The 6,407-nt window shown below is 44.7% G+C and overlaps 1 pseudogene across 1 annotated transcript; it reads left to right on the top strand.

Moving 5' to 3' along the window:
• The first annotated feature begins 2,822 nt into the window (after nucleotides 1-2,822).
• LOC308555712 (large ribosomal subunit protein P1 pseudogene) lies at nucleotides 2,823-3,152 on the top strand (annotated as a pseudogene). The gene has a single exon. The product of its transcript is annotated as a large ribosomal subunit protein P1 pseudogene (transcript).
• Nucleotides 3,153-6,407: the final 3,255 nt, after the last annotated feature.

The following is a 6,407-nucleotide window of genomic DNA, read 5'->3' as shown; positions in this document are numbered from 1 at the left end:
AAAACTGGAAAATTCGCAAATACATGGAAATTAAACTTTATTCTCCAGAACAACAAATAGATCGAAGAATAAATAAAAAGAGAAATCAGAAAATAATTTGAGACAAACAAAAATGAAAACACAACATACCTCAATTTATGGGATGTGGCAAAAACAACTCTCAGAAGGAAGTTTATACTAACATTAGAAAAGAAAAAAAGAGGCTTGGGTCAAGCTGAGAGTGTAAGTAAATGTGGTACTCGTAACCTCCCACGAGCACATCACATTGCCAATCAAACTCCATAACAACCACGTGGAGACTGTCGGAGGGGCGAAGAGGCAGAACAGCTGGTCCCACACTCACAGGTGGCAGAATCTGGAGGGGTAGCTGGGTTTTGGAGGTTCCGCCTAAGGAGTCAGAGGTCCCAGCCCCACATGAAGCCCCTAAGCCTAGGGTTCCAGTGCCAGGAAGAGAAGTCCCCATAACTTCTGGCTGTAAAACCAGCAGCGACTGTGGCTGAGACAAGGGCTCCTGTAGTCCCAGACATTCCTCTTTAAGGGCCTGTGCACGGGCTTACTCGGACTCACTCGCTCTGAGCTCCAGCACTGGGGCAGCAGTCTAAAAGTGTCAGAGGCATAAGGGAAAGGAATCAAATTATTTGGAATCAGGCAAGAGCTGGAGGGACAGCTTTCTCCTACAGAGATGTGCTGGCAGAGGCCAATGTTCCTTTCCTGAGCTGGCAGGGGCAGGCGGGTGCAGTATGTGAGTCTCCATCAACCTGGCTAAGACTGTTCGCCCTGCCCTGGTGACTCCCTGAGAGCCCACCCCACCCAAGTTTTGGGCCCACTCAAGCCTTTTCCAATGGCTTTTCCCTACAACTGGTGTGTCTTGGCTCATTCCACAGACTTTCTTAAATCTCTCAAACAAGCAGCATCTGGCCTTTGATGCATGCCGAATACCCCTTGCTAAGTGGCCTGAGGCCTAGCACTAGTAGCAGCTGACCTTGGTTCTCACTTTGGCCTTTCCCAGGTAACTCTGCATCCAGCACAAGTAGCAGCTATCTGCAGATCACTTTGCAGCTCGTGCCAGGTGGCCCCGGGCAGGGCACCTGTGGCAGCTAACCTTGTCCTGCACCTCCCAGCAGGCCACAAAGCCAGTACACTCAGTGGACAGCTTCAGACCACCCAAAGCACCACCCAACCACGTGCAGGAGCAACACACACAAGGGGTGGGCTTGGAGGGTTCCTGAGGCTCGCTTAAGTGAGTTTCTCTCCATGGTGTCAGCCCCTGCAGAGCAGATCTTCCATGGTAGTCATGGCCAGTCCTCATAGCCGATCAGCCTGGGGATAAATCCCTCCCACTGACATGCCATTAGCAATCAAGCCTCAACCACAATAGGATGGTGCACACAGCCCACACAAGGAGGAGATAGTGCAGCTAGAGTGACTGAGGAGGCTGGACCACTGGGCCCTACACGACAACTAAACAAAATGGAGACAAGCAATTTACCAGATGCAGAGTTCAACACACTGGCTATAAGGATGCTCAGTGAGCTTAGGGGAAGAGGAGAGAAACTTAATGAGAATTTCAATAGATAGGAAACATAAAAATGGAGATAGAAAACATAAAAAAGAACCTGTCAGAAATAAAGAATACACTAACTGAAATAAAGAATACATTACAGGGAATCAACAGCAGTGGAGTAGATGAAGCAGAGGATCGAATCAGCAATTTGGAAGATAAGGAAGCAGAAAACACCCAATCATATCAACAAAAACAAAAAAGAATCCAAAAACATGAGGGTAGTGTAAGGAGCCTCTGAGACAATTTCAAGGATACCAACATTTACATGACACAGGTGTTAAAACAAGAAGAGGAAGAACATGAAATTGAAAAAACTATATGAAAAATAATCACGAGCCCTAGCTGGTTTGGCTCAGTAGTTAGAGCGTTGTCCCGTGGCCTGAAGGGTCCCGGGTTCGATTCCAGCCAAGGGCATGTACCTCAGTTGCAGGCTCAATCCCCGGCTCCCATCGAGGCTCCTGCAGGAGGCAACAAATTGATCTGTGTCTCTCACATTGATGTTTCTCTCTCTTTCTCTCTATCTCTCTTTCAAACTCTCTCTAAAAAGCAATGGAAAAAATATCCTCAGGTGGGGACTAAAAATAATAATAACAACAACAACAATAATGATGATGAAAAACTTCCCTAATCTGTGAAAGAGACATACAAATCCAGGAAGCACAGAGAGTCCCAAACAAGATGAACCCAAAGAGGCCCATACCAAGACACATCATGATTAAAATACAAAAAGTTAAAGGCAAAGAGGGAATCATAAAAGCAGCAAGAGAAAAGCAGTTAGTTACCTACAAGGGAGACTTCCAGCTGATTTTTCAATAGAAACTTTGCAGGCCAGAAGGGATTGGCATAAAATAGTAATAGTAATGAAAAGCACAGAGCCAAAGCAATCTTGAGAAAGAACGCACAACTGGAGGCATCACATGTCTCAATTTCAAAACATAATACAAAACTACAGTAATTAAAGCAGTATGTAACTGGTACTAAGATAGACATATAGGCTAATGGAACAGAATTCAAAGCCCAGAAATAAATCATGCATACATGGTCAACTAATCTTTGACAAGGGAGCCAAGAATACACAATGGAGAAAGACTCGTGTCTTCAAAAAATGGTGTTGAGAGTTGCTTTTCCCCAGCTGCCAGTAAGGTGCTCGGTTCTTCGGAGGAAGCTAAGGCCCCTTTGGGGTGAGGCCCTCACTTCATCGGGCGACTAGCACCGTTCCCGCAGCGCCCGCCCACCACTCCCCACTACTGCCCACACCATGGCCTCTGTCTCGCAGCTCGCCTGTATCTACTCGGCCCTTCTCCTGCACGACGGTGAAGGGACGGTGACAGAGGATAAGATCAACGCCCTCATTAAAGCCGCTGGTGTAATGTTGAACCTTCCTGGCCAGCCTTGTTTGCAAAGGCTCTGGCCAGTGTCAACACTGGGAGCCTCATCTGCAATGTAGGGGCTGGTGGACCTGCCCCAGCAGCCGGTGCTGCACCAGCAGGAGGTCCCGTCCCCTCCACCACTGCTGCCCAGCTGAGAGAAGAAAGTGGAGGCAAAGAAAGAAGACTCTGAGGAGTCTGATGATGACGTGGGCTTTTGACTAAACCTTTTGTAACACATTCAATAAAAGGCTGATCTCTGTTTAAAAAAAAAAATGGTGCTGAGAAAGTTGGATATCCACAGGCGAGATAATAAAATTGGAAACAAAAATCAACTCAAAGTATATTGAGGACTTAAATATATGACCTGAAATTGTAAAACTCCTAGAAAAAAAACATAGGGGAAAAGCTTCTGGACATTGGTTTGGCAATAATTTCTCGGCTATAACACCAAAAGCACAGGCAGCAAAAGAAAAATAAACAAATAGGACTACATCAAACCAAAGAGTACAAACAAAGAAAAAAAATCAACAGAATGAAAAGACAACACACAGAATGGAAAATATCTGCACACCATATATCTGATTACAGGTTAATATCCAAAATATATAAGGAATTCCTACAACTCAATAGCAAAGTAACAACTCAATGAAATAATAGGCAAAGGACTTAAATAGACAATTCTCTAAACTAGACATAGAAATGGCCAACATGAAGAGGTGCTCAATATCACTAATCATGAGGAAAATGCAAATCAAAACCACAATGAGCTATCACCTCACGCCAGTTAGGGTGGTTATTTTTTTTTTTAAAGATAACAAATATTAGTGAGGATGTGGAGAAATTGGAACCCTTATACACTGTTGGTGTGAATGAAAATGGTGTAGCCACTATAGGAAACAGTATAAAGATTTCTCTAAAAATTAAAACAGAACTACCATATGATCCGGGAATCTCGCTTTTGGGTATCTATCCAAAAGAGCTGAAATAAGGACCTTAAAGAGATAACTGCAATCCCATTTTTATAACACACCAAATATGAGAACAACCTAACTGTCTATCGACAAATGAGTGGATAAAAAATATGATATATACATACAGTGGAATATCATTGAGCCTTAAAATGAAGGGAATTCTGCTAGACATGATAAGATGCATGAACCTGCTAAGTGAGATAAGCCAGTCACAGAAGCCCAAATACTGCATGGCTCCACTTACATGAGGTATCTAAAATAGCCAAATTCATAGGAGCAGAGGATAGACTGCTAGTTGCCAGAAGCTTGGGACAGGGAAAAATAGGTATTTGTTGTTCAATGTTTATAAAGTTTAAGTTAAGCAAGATGAATATATTCTAGAGATCTGCTGTATAACCTAGTACCTATTATGTTTACAAATACTGTATGGTGCAGTTAAAAAATTTGTTAAGAGGATAGATCTGTTAACTGTTCTTACCACATACACAAAAAGTGTGTGTGTTGGGGGAGCATAAGAAAACTTTTGTAGTCAATGAGAATGTTTATTTCCTTGACTGTGATGAGGGTTTCATGGGTGTATGCGTATACCCAAACTCACCAAATTGTATACATTAAATATGTGCAGTTTTTGTATATCAATCATACCTCAACAAACTTTTTCCCCCCAACTTAAACATAAAGATATGAACAGGTTAAAAGCAAAAGAATGAAAAATATATATCATTTGAACACTAATCAAAATAAAGTTGAAGTGGTGATAATATGAGATAAAATTTCAGAGCAAAGAATATTACTGTGGATAAAGGAGATCCCTTCATAATGGTAAAGTGATCAATTCATCAAGAGTATATAACAAACCAAAATTTTTATGTACCTGTGGTAGGCAGTTAGACATACATGAGCAGAGCCAGGACAGACAGGCTAGATACAGAACTTCATCAGTGTAGAAAACCCCAGGTGCCTAGCAATGGACAATTGTAGGGTGCCCGGGGTGGCCTTTTCTCCCCTGGTCTTGCGGTTTGGACCTCCTGACCTTTCCTCCCTAGAGATAACATCTAGGCCTCAGTTGAGTTTCAGCTCCAGGCCCAGAAAAGCAACAAAACCAGCCACAGCTGACCTCAGGACCAGCTGCACTGGGTATGACACCCCACCCTGGCACTGACTAATCAATCAGTGGAGATTACAACCCTGAAAGGACACACCTGGAAAACTGCTGAATATTCTATTGGGATCTCCCCCGAAAATCTCCCCCCTTAAAACCATTAGGAGCATTCTGGTGCCTTAGCCTTTGCCCTTCCCCTTCCCCTTCCCTCCCCCTCCTCCCCAATTAGCTTCCTCACTCCCAAGCACCAAGGGCTCTTCCTTTGCCTCTATAACTTGTTTCCTAAGCCCATTTCTTCTAGGAATTACTCCTTCTACTTCTGTGATTTACCAAATACATGTTCTTTTATAGTTTGGGTCTTGACTCTGAATTCTTTCCTAGCCAGAACCCAAGTACTGAGGGTGCTGAACCCAAGTCCAGTGTGACCCCACTGGACTAACACCCAGTGCTGTTCCCACCACCTACAACATTGTCATTCCTTGCGGCTTTATTTGGAGGACATGACACAGGTCTTTCCTGTGTTCAGATAATCCCCAATCATAAAGGAATATCTCAGTTAGAATCTCATGATTGAGACTACTTTGCCTTTTTAGGGTTTATGATGTCTGCATCCCCACAAGACTGTCAGCTCACTGAGAACAAGGATTGTTGCCGCGTCCTCTCCCAACCATGTCTGACAAGATCCGGACGTGGAGAGGAAGCTTCACGGAAGGTGTCTTCTGGGGAGAGGACGTGGCATGTGGGTGGGAGGAACCGGCTTAATGGGAATATCCCTTCTCCTCCTTGGACGGGGATTTTGGGCCATAAATCACTAACTAACCTGGGAATGGTAAACAATGTTCTCACTTCTGAAGAAATCCCGATTTCCCCAAGTCCAGTCACTATCACATGTGCCGGATGCTTTAACAAACTGTTATTAGAAGAAGCCAGGAAAATCCCCCTGGCGCCCCCAGTAAGGAATTCACGGAGGAACTAGGGGAAGCTGAGCTCAGGCAGCCGCCCATCCTCCAGTGCCTCCCCGTGACTGCAGGATTAGCCCAGGACAGGAAAAGGCCATCGCCCCTCGCCTGCTGCACAGGACCACCCTGGGTGGCACACAGAATAAGTGGCAGACTGTGGCACCCCCTGAAGGGGCCAACAGTGTGGAAAGGCCACCAGCCCCTCCTCCGCCTTACACAGGTGCTTACGCTGGGAGCGGTATCAGGACAGTCACTGTAAACCGAAGGCATGTTCCGCACGAGAACCTGCCCTTCATGAGACGCTCGGCAGGGCGGCGGCCACGCCGGTGCTCGCTCCCAAAGGAACAAAAGCAGAGCATTCTTAGCAGTTAATCCATAGCTATGGCACAAGGCACTCTTTTCCTAGAAGAAAATGGCAAGAAGAATATAATAGCTTATGAA

This window comes from Miniopterus schreibersii (assembly GCF_964146895.1).
Source record: "Miniopterus schreibersii genome assembly, chromosome: 1".
Taxonomy (NCBI): Eukaryota; Metazoa; Chordata; class Mammalia; order Chiroptera; family Miniopteridae; genus Miniopterus; species Miniopterus schreibersii.
This window is presented reverse-complemented; position numbering and strand designations above follow the sequence as displayed.